Genomic DNA, 22,669 nt, shown 5'->3' on the forward strand with positions numbered 1-22,669 from the left:
CTTTTAGCCTGAATCTCAAACTCCACGATGTGTCTCCTTCAGGCTTTTCCCTGTATCCTGTATTCATCGAGTCTGATATGCAGGGCTTCTCCATCCTGTTCGTTCATGTATTTATTTCATAAAAATTATGAGAAAACTCATGTTCCTAAGATCATGTCAGACTCATAATATAATATAAAATAAGCTACCACCGTTGACTTTAAGCTCCTATGGTCTGATAAATATCTGAAAGTACATCAATGGTCTTAAATTATTGTTTTCTTTTGTTTATTATTATTACCATTGCTATTCTAATAGTTAAATACAAAGAAGCCTAAACCATGCCTTGAAATCAGTGGGGCAGGAGTCAAATAGGATTGAGGAGAGTGGAGAAATTTTGTACTGGTGTTTAAAAGGTATGGGAGGGGGATGAAAAATTAAAAGCAATTATAGATTGATCCAATGTAGATTTATTTAGAAAGGACTTGCAAATGATTTCTTAATTTTATAATTTGCATTTATTTGATTACTAGTGTGAAATTGGTATGAAATCAATTAGCTCATATGTGCTTGATAAATGTGAAAATTATGTCAGAATAGCTAGGAAGCATGTTGAAAACCAATCTTCTCCAGACAGGATAAGTCAGCATAAGGGCAATAGATTTATTACATTCAACAAGACAGAAACTGCACAGGGAACAGGGGCATTTTTCACTTTATTTTATGAAAAATAATACCTGCACGTGAAATTCCTCTTCAAAATGATGCACCCATGCCTTGTTGGTCTGGTGTTTGCTGCCTTCAGTGTCTGCTTTTAATCACAGCCCCCATCTTCAAGCCTCACTTCCATTAGCCTTGTCCCAGGGCTCCAAGAAAAGTCTTGCCTTATTGGTCACTTGATTGCTTTGTTTAGTTCTGATACCTGCTGTAGCACTCTTCATCTTCTAGGAGAAGTTCAAGTCACTTCCCCGTGTACCAATTATTGCTCTTGTTGTTGGCAGTGTTTTGGTGGAAAATTTTCATAGGTGTTTAGTGTTTCAAGTTTTCCACTCGAAAGCTGTTTTCCCATAGGCTTTGGGGTCCAAACAATTGCAGGTTATGTCTGAATTGAAAACAGTGGCTCAGTTGATGAATTGTGGCCATTTAGATCCACATTCAAATATGATTTTGAAAGTATCTGCAACTTGCAATTCCACAGACTGAAGCTTATGAGAAAGCCCTTTGGGTATCACCACTCTGCAACAATATTTGGGATTTTGGACCAGAAATTCCCAAGCACAATGATGTGACACATGCCATATTGGACTGTTATTGGCCATTAATTAAAACTGCTCCTATGACTGAAAGAGATAAAAGAGTCTAGAAACTTAACATATGCTAATGACTTGGGTACTATAAGAGAAGCACTCACTGAGAAAGGTGGTGTCCAACAGAGTCCCACAATAAAATGGAAATGGTGTATACAGGGATATGCTGTGGGAGGGATACAATGAGGCTCTCATTGTGTACATGAGATTCAGGCTAATTTCTCCACTCTCCTCAATCCTCTTATTTGTCTCCTGCCCCACTGACTTCAAGGCATTGTCTAGGCTTCTTCGTATTTAACTATTAGAATAGCAATGGTAATACTAATAAACAACAACAAAAAAAAACACAATAATTTAAGACCATTGATGTACTTTCTCTCAGATATTTATCAGACCATAGGAGCTTAAAGTCAATGGTGGTAGCTTATTTTATATTGACATTGGAACGATTTGTGGACCTGCGAGAACTTATTGATGCTGGGCAAGTGAGTTCCAACATGGGGGCTTAGCTTAAGGAGGTTCTTGGCTTCACCTGGGAAAGAATTCAAGAACAAGTCAGCAGAGAAAGAAAGTAGCTTTATTGAGGTGGCAGTGTTACAGCTCTGTGAATGCTCCTGCAGAGCAGCTACTCCACAAGCAGTGTGCTGAGAGTAGCAGCTGAGGTGCAGTTCTGTAGTCACATTGACACCTACTTTTAATTACATGCAAATTAAGGGGTGGGTTACTCAGAAACTTCTAGAAAAAGCGTGGTAGCTGCCAGATCATTGTCATGGCAATGACAAACTGACATGGTACTAGAGGGCATGTCTTATGGTGAGGTTCTTTCAACTCTTCCCTTTTTCAACCAGTCTTCAATCCGGTCCAGAGTCGAGTCTTGAATCTTACCTCACTATTGCCACATTGCTTTTCAATCTCAAAGTTTCAGTTTGTGAAGTTTAGTAATTTTTTTCAAGGAATTTATTTTACAGCAGAAATGTCAGAATCTTTAGTGTAGGATTTTTACATAAATATAGACTTGACATCATAATATACTCTTCTTCACTTTATTGTACTTCAAAATATGCTTTCTCAAAAAACATTCTCTTTTATCATCTCCAAGTTAACCCTCAAATTCTGTCCTTTGCTATAACCCACTATTATATTTCTTTTCAGTTTATATGTAGATATATTTGTGTGTGTGTGTGTGTGTGTGTATTTCCTTTTAGTTATATAATGTGATTCAGAAGGTAATACAAAAAATAAGTTTAATATCTTTCAGGGGAGTTTGTAATGCCACTTGCAGCAATTGATAGCACTTTGTTCCATCTCAGAAACTCCTGTGGGTTTCTTATATTTAATCCTCTTCCCATATTTCACACCTCTTTATCCATGAAACCAGCCAGTCTGTAAATTGTTCAAGATACAATTTCAGGACCTCAGATAAATGAGGAAGTAAGCCATCTATTAATTCATTTATTCAAAAAACATTTCCTGTGTTAGATGTCGGAAAAGCTAAGAAGATTTAAATATAAAAGAAAGAAAACACATATTACCAACAATATTGACATATGAATTGTTACAAACATAAGGTGAATTGCAGACATTAAAATCAATTTCAACTGCTTGAGTAATCTAGCATTCTGTGAGATATCGAGGCTTACAAACTACTCTCTTTTTTTTTCTCTCAACCTGACACATGCACTTTTGGCAATTAATATTTGCTATGATTCTTTACTTTAAAAATTTTTATTTGTACAAAAGTATTTAAAGAGCTTGACCAAGAGTTCACCTTTTCTTTCATAGGCAATTTGAAAAAGTAAATAGAGGTTTTCCTATAATCGATATAATTTTAATTAATTTAATTTTCTTGCAAATCCAACTGCTTTGATATATTTGGTTAGAATTATAATGATCCAGCCAGAACTGCAGAAATGCTAAAAGCAGTTAGATGCTATTGATTGTCCAATTCATCCTGCCACACTGACAAGAGAGGGATATTTGGGGGAAAAAAACAATTCTTTGAGGATTAGACAAACTCTTCTGTTTGGGGGGGGGAAAAAAGAGTCATTCTACTATATAATGGCTATGTGACTTTCCACAAATGTAAACAGGACTTCTCAATGTATGTAATTTCCAATCTGACAAAAATTTTCTCGACATCAATTCTTTATTTCTTTTTTTTTCTTTTTTTTTTTTTTTTTTTTTTTTTTTTGAGACGGAGTCTCACGCTGTTGCCCAGGCTGGAGTGCAGTGGCGCGATTTCGGCTCACTGCAAGCTCCGCCTCCCGGGTTCCCGCCATTCTCCTGCCTCAGCCTCCTGGGTAGCTGGGACTACAGGCGCCCGCCACCGTGCCCGGCTAATTTTTTGTATTTTTAGTAGAGACGGGGTTTCACTGTGGTCTCGATCTCCTGACCTTGTGATCCGCCCGCCTCGGCCTCCCAAAGTGCTGGGATTACAGGCTTGAGCCACCGCGCCCGGCCTCTTTATTTCTTTTCTTTCTTTTTTGTTTCTTTCTTTCTTTTTTATTTTTATTGGTTTTTTTTTTTTTTTTTTTTTTTTTTTTTTTTTTTTTTTTAGACAGAGTTTCACTCTTGTCACCCAGGCTGGAGTGCAATGGTGCAGTCTCAGCTGACTGCAGCCTCCGTCTCCTGGAGGGTTCAAGCAATTCTGCCTCAGCTTCCCAAGTGGCTGGGATTACAGGTACCCACCAACACAGCCGGCTAATTTTCGTATTTTCTAAAATTCTATTCTTTTTTTTTTTTTTTTTTTTGAGACGGAGTCTCGCTCTGTCGCCCAGGCTGGAGTGCAGTGGCCAGATCTCAGCTCACTGCAAGCTCCGCCTCCCGGGTTCCCGCCATTCTCCTGCCTCAGCCTCCCGAGTAGCTGGGACCACAGGCGCCGCCACCTCGCCCGGCTAATTTTTTGTGTTTTTAGTAGAGACGGGGTTTCGCCGTGTTAGCCAGGATGGTCTGGATCTCCTGACCTTGTGATCCGCCCGTCTCGGCCTCCCAAAGTGCTGGGATTACAGGCTTGAGCCACCGCGCCCGGCCTAAAATTCTATTCTTTTATCCACTAAATAAATACACAGTTGTCCCCCCTTACTTGTAGGTTCACTTTCTGCAGCTTCCATTACCCACAGTCAACCTCGGTTTGAGAATGTTAAATAAAAATGTCCAGAAATGAACAATTCATAAGTTCCACTTGCAAGTTTGAGCCTTTCAACTTGAAATCTTGCAATTCCACTCCATCCCATCCAGGACGTGAACCAGCTCTTTGTCCAGGATACTCACAATGTCTATGCGACTCGCCCCTTGGTCGCTTATTAGCAATCTTGGTTATCAGATCAATAGAACAGTATAGTGTGTTCTTGGTACCCACAGGGGATTGGTTCCAAGATCTGCTGTAGGTAACAAAATTCGAATACATTCAAGTCACTGGTGTAAAATGCTATAGTATCTGTACATAACCTATACACCTTCTCTTATGCACTTCAGTTCATCTCAACATTACTTATAATACCTTCCTGTTTAGCTGCTTAAAACTTCTAGTTACTGCCAGAAAGCAATTCAGCCAATGATTCACATATACTTTTATTCTTTCTTTTTTATATATTGTAATGCAGTAAAATACCATTAACCTGGATTATATTACATTATGACTCAAACTAACTTAAAGTTTGTTTTATGGACTTCCTTCTTTTAAAACATAGATAATTATGTGCCAGACATATTGATTTGAAAATACAATAAAAACACAATATTTTTGCTTTCACACCTTTTTTAAAACTGTTTACTAAATTTCCCAATGTAATTTTTTAAACAAGAATTTCGGTTAAAAACAGAAAGTAATACTGATTTACACTCAAAATACCACACAATTCACTTATTTAAAGTATACAATGCAAAGCTTTTTAGTAAATTCACAAGGAAGTGCAAACATCACCAAAATTTAATTTTAGAACAATTTTGTTCTACAACAAGAAATGCTATTCCAGTTGACGGTACACCCCACTCCTCCAGAAACTCATTTCCAGTCTAGGCAACCACTAATCTCTGTAAGTCTGCCTGTTCCAAGCATTTTATATAAATGGAACCAGATAAGTCTTTTGTAACTTGCTTCTCTCACTTAGCATAATGTTTCCAAAATTTTTCATGTTGCTTTTTTTATCTTTATTGCTGAATAATATTCCATTATGTGGTCATGCCACAAATGTATTTATCTATTAATCACTTTATTATGAAATGTGCTGATATCATTTTTCTTGTAATGTTTTTGTTGTGGACACATTTTTTCATTTCTCTTGAGTATACCTGGATGTAGCATTGCTGCATTTTATGATAGCCCTACGTTTAACACATCGAGAAACTGATGAATTGGTTTATTTCCCTCCCTCCCTTTCTTCTCCTCCTTCTCCTTCTCCTTCTCCTTCTTCTCCTCCCCTTCCCTTCCCTTCCCCTCCTCTCCCCTCCCCTCCCCTTCCCTTCCCTTCCCTTCCCCTCCTCTCCCCTCCCCTTCCCTTCCCTTCCCTTCCTTGCTTGATAGGGTCTTGCTGTGTCACCGCGGCTGGACTGCAGTGGTACAAACATAACTCACTGCAGCCTGGACCTCCTGGGCTGAAGCCACCCTCCTGCCTCAGCCTCCTGTGTAGCTGGATCATCACACCTGACTATCTTTTTTGATTTTTTGTAAAGGCAGTGTCTCACTTTATTGCCCAGTATTTTTTTTTTTTTTTTTTCAGAGACAGAGTCTCATCCTTTGCCCAGGCTGGAGTGCAGTGGCACGGTCTCAGCTCACTGCAACCTCCCCATCCCAGGTTCAAGCAATTCTCATGCCTCAGCCACCCGAGCACCTTGGATTACAGGCATGTGCCACCACACCTGGCTATTTTTAGTAGAGACTAGGTTTTGCCATGTTGCCCAGGGTGGTCTCGAAATGCTGAGCTCAGTCAGCCCGCCCGCCACGGCCTCCCAAAGTGCTAGGATTACAGGCATGACCCACCGTGACCGGCCAGTTGCCCAGTCTGATGAAATGTTTTCTAAAGCAGCCATACCACTTTAAATTTCTTTGATGCAAGAACCAAGCCACCACTTGGTTTTGTGTGTCTTTTCTATTATAACCATCATCGTGAGTGTGAAGTAGTTTCTCATTGTGGTTTTGATTTGCACGTCCTTAATAGCTATTAATTTTGAGCATTCTTAATTTACTTGCTGTCCTTTTGCAAATCTTCTTTGATGCAATGTCTATTTAAATTCTGTACCAGTTTTAACTAGGTATTTGCTTTTATTATTGAGGCATCAGAGTTCTTATGTCTTCAGGATGTAAGTCCCTTTTCAGATGTATGACTGGCAAATATTTTCACCATCCTGTAGACCTGCAGATTGTCTTTTCACTTTCTTGACAGTATCCTTTGAAACACAAACATTCTGCATTTTGATGCAGTCTAATTAATCAACTTTTTTTCTTTTTTGTTTGTGCTTTTGGTGTCATAACTAAGAAACAGTTACTTAATTCCAAATTACAAATATTTACTCTTGTGTTTTCATCATAAGTTTTATAGTTTTAGCTTGTATCCATTTTAAAGGAATTTTCGAATACGGTGTTGGCGGGATGCGGATGCCACTTCGTTCTTTGCACGTGGATTTCCAGTTGTCTCAGCACCTTTTGTCCAAAAGACTCTTCTCTGTTGAACTGTTTAGCAGACTTGCCCCATATTATTTGCCCTAAATATAAGAGGTTATTCCTGGACTCTCAAATTCATTCTTTCTATCTATCTATCTATCTATCTATCTATCTATCTATCTATCTATCTATCTATCATCTATCTTTATACCAGTATTGCACAGTCTTTATCACTGTAGGTTTGTAGTAAATTTAAAAATAGAGAGATGTGAATCCTCCAATTTTGTTCATATTCAAGTTGTTTTCATTATTCCACGTCTCCTGCATTTCCCAGTGGAGTTTTGCAAAGGTTTGTAATTCTGCAGACTAGCCAGTTTGAATTTTGGTAGGAATTATGTTAAATCTGTACACCAATATGGGGAATATTGCCATCTTAAAAATATTAAATATTTCACTTGTGAATATGGGTGTCTTTCCAAGTCTTTAAATTTTCTTTAGTGTCTTTTAACAATGATATACAGTTTCCAATATACAAATATTATTATTTTGTTAAATTTAAAACTTCTGCATTTTTAAGCTATTGGAAGTGGAAATGTTTTCTTTAATTATTTTTGAGGCCATTTATTACCGATATATAAGAAGCCTTATGTATGGTTTGAGGAACGCTTTCTCGTCTGTCATTCTTCCTTCTCTGATTGTTTTTGAGTGGGTGGAGTCTTGTACATACAAACAGTTCTCTGGGCCCTTAAAGGTAACTGTACTCCCATAAGTGAAATTTTTTGCTGACATTAATTTAGAGATGAATGACAAAATAAGTCTTGCATTCTCGCTATGAAATAATCACTATTTTTATTTTGCTCAGTAAGACCTCATATTGTTGATCTCTGTGTTTCTATTTCATGTATTAATATATTGATTTGTAGAATAGCTATATTGTTATAACAAGTTGTGTGCTTGTGTCTATTTTAGATATATATAGAGATAGGTTAGGCGTAGATATGCAGCTAACTAGAGTAAATCATTTCATTTGATATGTTAACATATATATATAGAGGACATGTAGTTATTTTTATTTTCTGTTTTCAGTAGGAGACATTGTATTAGTCTGTTCTCATGCTGCTAATGAAGACATACCCAAGACTGGCTAATTTATAAAGGAAAGAGGGTTAATGGACTCACAGTTCCACATGACTGTAGAGGCTTCACAAACATGGCAGTAAATGAAAAAAGAACAAAGGGACGTCTTACATGGAGGCAGGCAAGAGAGAGTGTGTGCAGGGGAACTCCTCTTTTTAAAGCCATCAGATCTCGCAAGACTTACTCACTATCATGAGAACAGCATAGGAAAGATCTGCCCCCAAGATTCCATCACCTCCAACTAGGTCCCTCCCAGGAATTACGGGATCTACAATTCAAGATGAGATATGGGTGGGGGCACAGCATCAGACAATAAACTTGTAATGAATAATGATGTCAGTTTCAAACCTGTTCAACAATTTTATTTATTTCATTATCTTAACCTATGCCTACTTTTGTACTACTTTTAACTATTACAAGTCATATGAGGGTGACAGGAATATTTAATGCCTGGTACAACAGAGAAAGTAGAAGAAATAAAAGATTAAGAGTCAAAACAGTTGTTCTAAAAATACCTGCCATGCTGTGTATTGTCATACTGTTTTCACATTCAGTCTTACCTGATGAAGATAAACAAGAACAATCTGATTTAAGCATAATTGAAAAAATAGAGTTTAATCAATCAAGTGAGACCAATTTTCAAGCTATGTGGATGATTACACCACAATACACTCTAATTTTTTTGCTTTTCGTGAATAACTTTTCTTTAACAACCTAGTTATTTCTTCTCTGTATTTACACTGATAGATATTTATCAACATTACAAAGTGCTAATTGTAATGAAACAATAATTAAAACCATCTGTTACTAGCAGAGGCAAAGACAGATGGTTAGTTGGGACAAAGTAGCCCTGAAAAACACTCTTATATAGAAAAATACAGTATGATAAAAAAATTGACAAAATAAAATTACTATGAAAAAAAGTTACATTCAAACAAAGGGTTGAAATGTTTCATTAAAAATGAGAGAATTAATAGATTTCGTACACACTCTTCAGAACATTGACAAATAAATAGCTGAAGAATTAATTGATTAGACTAAAAAAAATAGGAATTATATCACCATAAGATGATAAAATTGCCAAACATAAAACTAAATACTAGTAACCTGAATAAAGCATCATTTTCTAAAATTAATATAAATACAAGAAACACAAAGTAATAGATAAAAGTTATCTGCATCCATATAAATAATACATTATATTTTCCTCTAAATTTGCTATAACAACAAAAATGACAAAACAGAGAAAATGTGTATAATAAATGTGTACATTTTTCCAATTAGCTAACAACTTATAAGGAAAAGTAAAGATTGATAACAAAAACATTTAGCTTACAAATAAAATTTAGTAATGGAAAATAAGCATTTAAAATAATTTTGACTCAAAAATATCTCCAGAAATGGGAATATATTATCAAGATGAAATTTGCCCATTTAGCTAAGAAATTATTGAAAAAAAGAATAATGCCCAATATTTATACGATTGTCTCTCATACAACGTTATAAATTGATATATTGTCTTAGAATATGCATCAAGATTTATTAAAAAATACCATTTTTATAAGGTAATTGATAGCATGAAAATTGTTCAAAGAATGATAGTATGTTGAATGCCAACATTCCAGTCTTTAATAATGGAAAAAGTAGGTAATCATAAATTTGCATGCAGCCATTCCAATGAAAATTATGACTTCCTATTAATCACATAGTGGCAATGACAAAGATAATAAAATAAATAGCTATACTGTGACTAAAAAAATAAACTAAGAAATAAATGGAAGTATGTGCCTTGAAAGATTTGAAATACATTTTTGACATAGTGAGTCTTACACTTCTTAACACAATTTAGCATAATGAATCCAGTAATATATTGCAAGAACAATGAATAGTGACCAAATGTGTTTTACCTCTGGAATGCAAGATTGATTCAACATTTGAAATTTAATCAACGTAATATATCATATTAATAGACAAAAAATACCACAATGGCATGCTATTACACACCTATTTGAATACCTAAAATTGAAAAGTTAAACCATACTTAATGTTCAGGAGTACATGAAGTATATTAAGGCTCATACACTGCTGATAAAAATGTAAAATGGCAAAATCTGTTTGAAAAATAGTTTTATACTTTATTAGAAGATTAAACATATACCTACCATGTGATCTAGCTATTTCCTGCCTAGGTTTTTACTCAAGAGAAGTGAAAAGCACATATCTATACAAAAAGCAATGAACAAATATCCACAGCAATTTTATTAGAGGTAGCCAAAACAGGAAAGAACACAAATACCTCTTAATAGATAAATGGTTAAACAAAACTAGACAATGACATATTAGCTACTGATATATACAACCACACGTATGCATCTCAAATAAATTTTCTGAGTGGAAAAAAAGACAGTAATTCTCTCCCCCTCCCCCACCAAAGCACTTCTAGTATGACTTCATTTACATAAAATTTTAAGAAATGCAAATTAACCTGTAGGGAAAGATAGCTTATCTGTGTTTTTTGTGCCTAGGAGTTTAGGAGCTACTGAACATTATTACATTTGGGGCACAAGATAATTTGGTCATGGGAATATATTCATTACCTTGAATGTTGTTTCATGGATTGTGTATGTATGTGTAAATATATATATGTGTGTGTGTATATATATATACAATGATATATACATATATATGCATGCTTGTGTGTGTGTGTATGTATATGTACATATACATTGTTCAAAGAATAAAAGTATGTTGAATGTCAACATTCCAGTCTTGACTAATAATGGAAAAAGTAGGTAATCATAAATTTGCATGCAGTCATTCAAATGAAAATTATGACTTCCTATTAATCACATAGTGGCAATGACAAAGATAATAAAATAAATAGCTATACTGTGATTAAAAAATAAACTAAGAAATAAATGAAAGTATGTGTCTTGAAAGATTTTAAATACATTTTTGACATAGTGAGTCTTACACTTCTTAACACAATTTTAGCATAATGAATCCAGTAATATATTGCAAGAACAATGAATAGTGACCAAATGTGTTTTAACTCTGGAATGCAAGATTGATTCAACATTTGAAATTTAATCAATGTAATATATCATATTAATAGACAAAAAAATACCACAATGACATGCCATTACACATCTATTTGAATACCTAAAGTTAAAAAGTTAAACCATACTTAATGTTTATGTATGTATAATGTTAATATGTATATATACACACACCATACAAGCATGCATATATATGTATATTTAGTTGTACATGGTAAGTATTTCCAGTTTACTGCATGTCAATTATACCATGGTTCAAAGAAAAATTCAAAGAACAGCCAAGGATATTATTGGCATTTCATTCATAAATGTGTCCCTAGATTGTGAACTCCTTCTGTCTAGAGGCAGGCTATGGAGTGAACAAAGCCTCATGCCTTTTCTAGTTCCCAAAAGGTAAGTAGCACTCTATTCTGATTTCGTGCTCTTAAAGTAAACTTGCTGAGTTCTATGGGGTATGGAGCCCTAGCGGATCCCTTAAATTTGCATAGGACCCATAACACATATTAAGGTTAGTAAAAGACAGGAAGTCTTGGGAAAGACTAATGTCTACTGCCAAACTCGACCCTACTTCTCTAAAGTGAAGGGAAAAAATAATAATGAGCATTTGGCCTGTTCCTCTCCCAACCCTATTTCCTCCTATGTGGAAATTACAATTTGGACAAGATTGTTTTTAATTAATATGACAGAAATACTTAGAAAAACTCTCAGGACTTGAGCTCAGAGCTGGAGATTTTTTCTTGCTAGTATTCTACATTTACAGCCTGGGAGGCAGAGAGATGGTTGGGACTGGTACTGCTGAAAAATATTATATAGAAAAATGGACTATTATAAAGAGGAGTGAACTAAAATTTCTGAGACAAAAAATTCTTATTTAATATAAGGATAAGGATGATGACCAATTGCAACTGCTTCCTGCTGACAAGGGGTGCTCTTTTGGGAACAGCCGTCAGATATCACTCAGAGGCCTATCTAAGGGTCCCTGATAAAAGGGGGCCATTATTTGAGGCTCTGGTTGCATGACCATTTGGAATTCGATAGCCTGAAGGCAAGAAGAGCCAAACCGGGTTATTAGAAGACATGTATTAAAAAGAAGCAAAAGTGGGGTGGGATAAGGACAGCTCAAAAATCCCCAGGCTATGGGCATGCTCAGATAACTGATGGCTATAGTCACACTTGCTAAGATTTGGGTGCATGGGGCATGGCTTTGATTAGCTCCCTTGGTTTTATTTTCCCAAAAAAGAAACCTCTAGGTTATGGACACCCTATTTACTCCCATCACCTGGCAGAATTTGGAGAATAATTGCCCAGAACTAGAATATTAATCCAGATTTTGGCATTATGCATCCCTTTTGTATCTTCTGAACTGTAGCTGGAGATCACTCTTTGGTTTACAGGAATAAACAGGGTTACTCCAAAACGTAGGCAAAAAAATTAAAAACAACTACTGGGGCTATAATTTAATGACAAATGTATGATACGTTTGGAAACATAATTTATCTCTCTCCAGTCCTCATTTTTGTTAAAAGCAAATACCGATAGGACTGAGTTGTTTGCAAAATCAATGTTGGTCTTCTATTCAGTCTGATTATTCACATAAAGTATAGCAAGAATAATTATTTTTACAAAGGCTTTTAAAATTGGCTTTGATTGAACTCTGTTCCACAAGGAATCTCAGATAGGACTTTTTAAAGCCGAACACAGGCATGAGTTTGTACCCTCAAATATCTATGAATTGGGTGAATTCAATATAACTATTGAACAGTTCTCAAAGGCCAAAGAAGCAGTTTACAACCTTAAAACATTTAGCAAACCTAGTATCTGACCTGCATAATTTATACTATCTATTTACATTTTAATGGCATCTGCATTTTACCAATAATCTTTAAGACTGCTTTTATTTTTCAAATATTATGGTCATATGAACTTAAAGCCATTACAGCTTTTACTTTTCCTTCAAAAAAATTTCATCAGTGTGCTTATTTTTAAGCCAATTAATTCAAGCTCTTTTTTTATAGGTACACACAACACATATATGACTACATGGACAAACAGAAGAAGATCTAGTAGCTATAAGACTTTTCTTTTGCCAATCTCCTAATTGGATTATTGGCCTCCAGGTGGGACCCTTTAAGAGCAGGGCTAGGAAAGCATGCAGTTTCTAGGGACTAATAAACAGGTACAGCTGTAAAACAAAAACAGCTTTTGAGAAGGACCTCTTTGCCTCTAATTTCTGGGGTTGCATAAGGAAAACAGAGGTTTCTTCCAGATAGAATCCATGGAGCCTTTTCTGTTTTTCCCAAGGAGACCCAGCCCATCAGAAATTATCTTTGAGCCTCACATGCATGCATTAATAGTGGCAATACTACGTGGAGAAAAGCAATTCAGTTGACTGAGAGAAAAAACTATTTTCAGAAAAATTAGAAAAAAAAAGATCCAAGAAGACAAAAACATAAAAGCCTTTAAAATATAGTTATAACTTGGATATCCACTTTTAATAAGCTGGGCACTCTTTAAGAAATTCCTTTTAAATCCCTTATTACCTGACTTTAGTCGTGCCAAGCATTCAATATTGCTGGCTTTGAACTTTATCAAACGTGACCTAGCAGGTGAACCCAACAAGCCTCAATTAAGAGACACAAAGCACACAAGATTGGCTAAAGCTTAATATCAACCTCATAAATTCTTTCATTAATCAAAATTTTAGTGCCAGGTGTGATGGTTCATGCCTGTAATCCCAGCAGTTTGGGATGCCAAAGCGGGTGGATCACTTGAGGTCAGGAGTTCAAGACCAACCTGGCCAACAATGTGAAAGCCCATCTCTACTAAAAATACACAAATTAGCAGGGTGTGGTGGCATGCACCTGTAATTCCAGCTACTCAGGAGCCTGAGCAGGAGAATTGCTTGAACCCAGGAAGTGGAGATTTCACTATACTCCAATCTGGGTGACAGACTAAAACTTCATCTCAAAAAAAAAAAAAAAAAAAATCTTTACAGAGAAAATAAACAGTTATCCTTATCATTCCTTTAACTGCTTTGCACAAGGAGAGGGAGGTCCAAAGTCCAACTGGTAACAAATTTTTTACCCTTTTTCCAGCATGTCAAGCTTCTGGGTTCCCTTATGCTGATCTAAATTCTAAGCCAACCAGTTTAAGGTTTGGGAAATTAACTTCTCTCAGTTTGGAAAATGCATCTGAGGGAAGTGTCCTGTAATTTGGGTACAAAATTACCCATCTGTAAAGACAGGACAGAGAAGGAAAAAGGAAAAACTAATGCATTTTTTTTCAAAGGAGCTTCAGGGTTAAGGATGCATTTGAAAAGGGGACAGACTGAAGATGAATGGCTACTCATCTAGAAAGAAGGGAGCCAGATATCCCTCATTCCTTTTTCTTCCTAGCAAATACCTGGGGAATGAGAGGCAGAAAAGGAAAAAGTGTCCCCGTTTCTTCTTTTGACCTTATATCCCTGAGTCCTAGTGACCTGGACAGGGTGACTCTCATGGTTGCCAGTGTGGCTTTCACCCATACTAACAGGGGGCCTAGTGGGTAGATTATCTGCCCTTACCCATGCGCTGTCTTTCCCCCTCCTGTCAGTAGCCTTCGAAGTCCCTAAACCTCATTTATGCCATGGATATTAGCATGTCCTCTTCCATGAAATGGGAAGCTTGGCTTAATTTGCAGGAATTAGTCAGCTCACCTGCACTGTGTCTTTTAACTTCCATTATTCATCTGCCTCTGGATCCCTCAGATCTAGTTTTCTTTTTCTAGGGCTTCGGCCTGAAACTTGGAATTGAGTTTGGGACAAAAGAGCTGCCTCAGGGAGGTGCATAGACTCATTGACCCCCAAGTGCCCCTTGCCAGACTGGTTGTTGCCTCCTTATCATAGGCTGAATGCTAAGGTGAAGCTGTGGAATTGAGTCCTCAGACAAGGGAGGGAAAAAGGGTTTCCTGTGAATTGGGGTCCTGGTCCTTTCAAGAAAAAAACTCTCACATAAAAGTTAACTCCCAACAGCCACGAGAAAAGAAAAACAAAAACAAAAAAAGAAACAAAAAAAAACCTTAATTGTGGGTCGGGAGAGTGTCTAGGAGAAGAACCTCTTATTCTTATGCAAATGGATTTCTACAACAGAGAGAGAAACTTTTAATTGCTATCACACCAAGCAGGACCCCTTTGGCCAGGGGGAAGACTCTGTGGATGTGTTGTGGGGAACACAGGCCAGCGAGTCTTGAGCCCTCGAGGCCTGAGCCCTTGAGCCTGCTTGGGGACCTGGGAAGTGGCTGTGACTCATTCCCACCTTGTATGGCCATTGGACACCACACTCACATGTGGCAGACATGACCATGTGCCCCAACCAGGAGGGAAAGGGAGTGAGAAGCTGTCACTCATACTTCTGTCCTGCTAGAGCACCTATGGACATTGGGGTGAGGGTGGAACACCTCCATAGTTTAAAAGAAAAGATAGGTGTCATTACAGCGCCCCCCAGAGGAAGGAAAATGCCATAGAAAAGACTGGGTTGAACCTAGGCAACATTCCAAACACCTGAGAGCAATGGCGGGTGGGGGGACGTTTCCCTTGCCTTCAGAAAAAGTCTGAAGGTGAGAAAGGTCAGAAACAAAAGGGAAAGAGATCTTTGGATCTGTATTTTACTCATCCTTCCTCGTGTCCTCTTATGGGCTGCCAAAATGAAGCAGAATTTTTTGCTCCTTAGTTCAGCTACATCCAGGTTCTTATCTCACAACCAGTAAAAATTAGGCGTGCAGACACATTGAAGGGTGAGGAGGATGGACTTTATTAAGCAAAAGGCAAGTTCTCAGCAAAGAGAGGGATCCTGCAAAATGATTTCCACTTCACAATACCAGGGCTCCCATACACGAGCCAGATTCTTTCCCACCATAAGGCACAAATTCCTGGTGGCTCCACCCAGTTCCTCCAGTGTGTATGTGGGCCCTTGATCTGAGCCACTCCACACTGATTTATTTCCCTTACTGCACATGCATTAAGGGATGGAAGTTTTCACTCTGCACATGTTTAGACAAGCCCCCTGTGCAATGACCAGGATGGTCGGAGGTTCTCTAGGCAACCTCCCCTATCTGCCTAGCATCTGTCTGTCTCCTACCTCTATCACTATTATTATTGACTCAAGTGTATTTTAACTGCATGTCTCATAAGTAAAATAATTGTGTATTTAAGTGACATAATTTAGTAATGTATAGTGATTTTTAAATTGATTTTCTGGCCAGGTGCGGTGGCTCACGCCTGTAATCCCAGCACTTTGGGAGGCCAAGGCGAGCAGATCACGAGGTCAGGAGATTGAGACCAGACTGGCCAACATGGTGAAAGCCTGTCTTTACCAAAATACAAAAAATTAGCTGGGCGTGGTGGTGGGTGCCTGTAATCCCAACTACTTGGGAGGCTGAGGCAGGAGAATTGCGTGCACCTGGGAGGTGGAAGTTGCAGTGAGCCATGATTGCACCACTGCACTCCAGCCTGGTGAGAGAGCAAGACTCCGTCCCAAAAATAATAATAATAAAATACAAATAAATTTATTTTTATAAATCTTGTAAAATTTAACTACACTTAGACCATTTTGGTTAGTTGTAAATTTAAATTTCTTGGAAACTAATAAAATTACAATTATATCATACTTTATTTAAAAAACATTTGGCATTTAATTTATAATATATATACAAATTTGTAGAATATGTGAATTAGTAACATAAATATATGCATAAATAATGATATCCCTACAGTTATGCAATAAAATAGCAAAGTAAAAATTACTCACGTTTTATTTCATTTTTCAAAATTGGTTATGATATGTAAATTTTAACATTCACATAATATAATCCTGCAGAAGATAGTTATAAAATCTAACTATTTAAACTAGACAAAATAATCTAATCTTAATAGAATGAGAAAATATAATTATATGGAAATATTAATATTTGAAAGATGAAATACTTAATAATTCTTATACTTAATACTTAATAATTCTTTTCACTTAAAAAATTGAATTTCTACTCCAAATGGCAAAATACATTTCTTATTTTGGGAAAGTATTTTTTTTTTCATTTATGGATTATGTGGAGAAATTATAATAGCATTCAAGGGGAATCTTTCATCTTTCTGCTACCATAGACCCAACTAGAAAAGCACTGAATAGACAAATACAAACAACAACAAAAAGAGACAAAATGTTTTTTTAAAACTATCAGAATGAAGCAATGAGAAAGCAATGCATAGCATTCAGTCTCAACTATTTAATCATTGTGCACATATCTTAGAGCTGTCCATTCCAATTGCCCATGAGCTTCTCAACAAACGCAGTAGCTCTACTATTTATCATACTTCTACAGTGCAGAAATCTCTCTTTTTTAAGCCAACACATTTGCCATGTTATTAAAAACATAATTCTTTTAAAAATAACAAATTAGGCAAAGCATTCAACTCTCACGAAATTTTTTCGGTCTCTTCTGTTGTGATATTTTTCACTTGAGTGTAAGCATAATATTAGTATTTAGATTCTACGTTTAAATTTAAAACCAACATGTAATAGTCCTGGAAAGAATTCAAAATTTGTACTAAATAAGCATAGCAAATCACAGTGCTTAAATAGAGGGGACAGGTAATTTGTCATTTAATATTTAATGACTCTCCATTACATCATATAGAATACAAGTGTATGTATATGTGTATATATACACAAATATATATCACAAATTATATGATAAAATTTGATGTGAGGGCTTTATATAAATAACACAACTCAACATGTAATTATAGTGAGGAAGTTGGGGAAGAGAAAAGTGGACATTGTGACAATAAATGAAGAAAATATAGGTAAATGTATATAATCAAGAATAAATGTAAAGTTTTGAGACTCTATTATGTTCTGTCCACTGATTAGAACAAAATGATTTTTATGGTTTAATACACATAATTACAACACATATTCAATGACTATCATATTTTATTCTAATTTTTTAAATTTTTATATTATTTTATTTTTTATTTTTTTTGAGACAGGATCTCACTCTGTTACCCAGGCTGGAATACAGTGGTGCGATCTTGGCTCACTGCAACCTTGACCTCCTTGGCTCAAATGATCCTCCCATCTCAACCTCCCAAGTAGCTGGGATTACAGGTGCATACTACCATAACCAACTAATTTTTTATTTGTATTTATTTTGTAGAAAAGGGGTTTTGCCATGTTGCCCAGGCTGGTCTCAAACTCCTGAGTTCAAGGGATCCACCCACCTCAGCCTCGCAAAGAGCTGGGGTTACAGGTGAGAGCCACCACGCCCAGCCTAAATGTTTTTTTAAAGACATCACAGAATCACTTAATGATACATGCATTCCGTCCTAAGTTACCATTTAGTGGCTCAGATCTGTGATTTGCATACTCAATATCACAAAAATATTAGATGAAAAACTGCCATAGCCACTGAGCAAGTTATTCAGAAGTTTAACTTCTGTATTCTATTTAAACAATATGGTTTTCTCCTTTCCTGTGTGCAATTCCCTAGAAGAGTTCGTTTTTATTTGAAAAAATACGATTTTTTAAAGGAAGCCAAATACAACTTCCAAAGGGGTAGAGCAAATATTAAGGGAGTTTAGTTACTTTCAGTGAGATTTTTAGAGGTATTTGCAAGGGGTGTTTAGCAAGACACCCAATGTGTGATCAAGAAAAGGGAAACAACTAAATAGGAGACAGACCTATTAAATGATGAATTTTCTGAATGACCTACATAGACACATTGTAGCATCCTAAAAAATATGAGTTAAGTTGTTGGCTTTTATAACACTTTTTATGACCGATTTACATGCTTTAAAAAACAAGAAACTAAAAACCCGAGTGCATAGTTATGTTTGGATTTTGAAAGTGGAATTCCACACAGTTGGGTTTCATATCATAATGACATGAAAATTAAATAGAACCTCATCAATTGTATCATTGCTCTGTGATGAAATGCACATCCTTAATTACACTTGCTGTGGGCTATGCCTTACACTTGCAAAACAAGGGCCACAAATCTATTTCTATGGCTGCATTGTTTTGAGCCTTAGTTCTGTGCTCACATTGATAACGGTGCTGTCTGAGAACAGGAAGTCCTCTTCCTCTGCTGCTGCCTGGAATTGCTCTAATTTGTTCTGGTAATGGGCGCCAGATGTCAGAGTATAAAGAGAAGCTGGAACAGGCAAAAAGATTGCCACTCTGACCTTCTATTGAATTCCAAAGCTCTTGCCCTTTTTTGTCTTCTGTGAAAATCAAATATTCACAAACATGTAGAATGAAGCGGGGCAAACAGCTTCCCTTCTGTGGAAGCCGTCACAGGGAAGAGAGATCGCTGCTTGGCACTTCCCTGGAATGAGGACATCTGCTACTGTTCTCTAAGCTGTGTTTTGATGGGGGAGGGTAGAGAGAAAGAGAAAGGAGGAAAGAAAAGAACCTGTAACCTCCACATTCACAGAGTCATCTTCTTTGCAATGACTGCTACTGCTTCAAAACTGCTTTCCCCCCAACTGGGTATTTGGTATCTCCCTTTAGTAAAGATGAAGCACAGGTGTGAGGTTTTGTTTTTCTCTTTTATTTTTTTTTTTCTGTAACTACAGGGCTAAAAATGTATTTGCTTGTATAATGCATATCTAATTTATTGCATTTGTCACTCCATTTGTCTCGTTAAAATAGGTTTAAATCTCAAAAATATGCTCAGAGTAAATCAAAGTGAAAACAGTCAGATGTCTGCTGCTATTGATAAGAACACAAATTGATGATAAAGTCTATCAGCTAGTACAGGATTTTCCTGTCTGTGCATTTAAATTTCATTTTTATTAACTGATTTCCTACAGGATCACAGGCTTCTGGGCAACTCTTTTCTATTTGTAATGACATTTATATTCCAAAAAATTTTAAGTGATTATGTTTCCTTGGTTCTGTTTCTAAGTGGTAAACTTGCAGCAGGCGTATTTATCTTACTTTGTAAAGGTACAGTCACAGGAAAAGATAGCATCCTTTACTAAGGAAATGAATGCTTTTTGTTCAGGAAGAGTAAGAAATTCTAGAAAACAGGAATTAATTATTTATTTTGTTTACCAACTCTTTGCCATCCAGGCAGCATATAATAAAATTTGAACAGGTAGATAAAGATATAAAATTATTTTATAGTTGTAGTTATTCACTATCTGCCTCACAATGCTGAGAATGATAAAATTTAAGGTCAGTAGGAAACTTAAGGTTTTCTCAAGGATCACTGTCCATAAAATACACAAGTCCCACTGCACACGTCTTTGTAATTAGGGTAATCACACTGTGGGATTTTTTTGTTTGGTTGATTTTTGTTTTGTTTTATAACAGTATTAACATTTTGTTTTTAAAGTAGTTTTAGGTTCACAAAAAAATGAGTGGGAAGTAAAGGAAATTCCCATAACAGTCCCCAACCTACACACACACACACACACATACACATACACACACACACGCACACACACTCCATTATTAATATCCCCACCAGAGTAGTACACTTGTTACAACAGATTAACTTACATTGACACATCATAATCACCCAGAGTCTCTAGCTGACACAAGGTTTCACTCTTGGTACTGTATGTTCTATGAGTTGGGACAAGTGTGTAATACCATGTACCCATCACTGTAATATCATCCAGAATTGTTTAATTGCCCTGAAGATCTTCTCCACTCTGTCTATTCACGTCTCTCTCTCTCCTAACCCCTGACAACTGAGGATCTTCCTGCTGTCTTCATAGTATTGTTTTTTCTGGAATATCTTATTGTTGGAATCATAAAATATAGCCTTTTGAAATTGTGTTCTTTTACTTACTAATATACATTAGTAAGTAAAAGAAGGTTTCTCCACCCCTTTTCATGACTTGATTGCTCATTTCTTTCAAGTGCTGAATATTCCATTTTCCGGATGTACCACGGTTTACGTATCCATTCACCCATTGAAGGATATCTTGGATGCATCCATGTTTTGATAATTATGAATAAAGCTGCTGTAAACATCCTTGTGCAGGGTTTTGTGTGGACATAATTTTTCAACACCTTTCAATAAATACCAAGAAATGCAATTGCTGGATGGTATCGCTATGTTTGGTTTTGTAAGAAACCACCAAACTGTCTTCCAGTGTGTCTGTACCATTCTGCATTCCCATCAGCAGTGAATGGGAGTTCCAGCTTCCACATGTGCTTGCCAAGCATGTGGTGGTGTCAGTGTTCTGCATTTGGGCCATTCTAACAGGCGTATGGTGGAATTGCATAGATGTTTTAATTTGCCTGATGATATATGATGTAGAACATATCTTTTCTTATGCTTTTTTGCATCTATGACTGTCCCGTGTCGATTCTTGGACCAGATGGAGAACCCACCTTCCCCATTTGGCGCACTTTCCTCTGATTGATCCCCACTCTTCACCAATTTTACATATAGCTACCATTTCCTCATGGTACGTTTTTTGGTGAGGTTTCTGTTAAGGTCTTGGTCCATTTTTTTGGTTTATATTGTTGAATTTTAATAGTTCTTTGCATGTTTAAAATAACTAATCTTTATATGTCTTTTGAAAATATTTTCTCCCAGAACTCAGTTATTTTCTTTTTACAATTTCTTTTCCAAAATGTCAGAAGTTCAAGTATTTCTTACATTTTCCTACGATTTTAAATAATTTTGTAAGGCGATTTTATTTTTGTTCTGTGCTAATTTCTTCTAGTTAGGATTTCCTTGAGAATGACAAATATTCAAGAAATAAGCTCTAAATAAAGACATTGGAAACTTCCAGAAAACTCAATATTTATAGTTGGCATCCCTAATTCTACTCATTGATGATGCATATGTAAATGTCAGTTGACTTATTCAGTGCATCCCACAGTGTCCAACAGCATGTTCTGGAGTTTGTTCAGCACTTACTGGAGAATGCTGACTTATGTATAGGCTGCAGATGTAGTGACAGGGCCCCAGCAGAGACAGCAGCAAAGGAGTCTTCAAAGCTGATGTTTCTTTTTGTGTGTGTCAGTTTTAGGATCATGTGTAACTTACTTGACCTTTTGAAACTTTTCTCCTCTATGAAACAGGATTAATATTTCCTATTTTGTAAATATCCCATAAGGCATATTTGAGAGCACACCCAGAAAATAGTAGATATTCTAATAGGTTTTATTGGAATGCATTGTTTTATTTCATTGCATAAGATTAGAAATGTCAAAGAGTTCAGTAAATTTACACTACTAATTTTTTAAGATGTTTAAATTTTACTGGTTGCTAATGTTACATATATAATTTTGCATTGTTTTTGTTTGTTTTTTATAGACAGGGTCTCTCTTTGTTTCCCAGGTCTGTCTAGAAGTCCTGGCCACAAAAGATCCTCCTGCCTCAGCCTTCCAAAATGCTGGTATTACAAACAGAAGCCACTATGCCTGGCCTGGCATATATAATTATTTACAAGTGCTTCCACAGTGTTACACCAAACAGTAAACTTTAGATTCTGGGTTAACTACAAAAATCACCTAACATAGCTATCTGGACACATTCCTTGAAATTATAGCCAGGCTCAGTGGCTCATACCTGTAATCCCAGCA

Source organism: Macaca nemestrina, chromosome 19, assembly GCF_043159975.1.
Source record: "Macaca nemestrina isolate mMacNem1 chromosome 19, mMacNem.hap1, whole genome shotgun sequence".
Taxonomy (NCBI): Eukaryota; Metazoa; Chordata; class Mammalia; order Primates; family Cercopithecidae; genus Macaca; species Macaca nemestrina.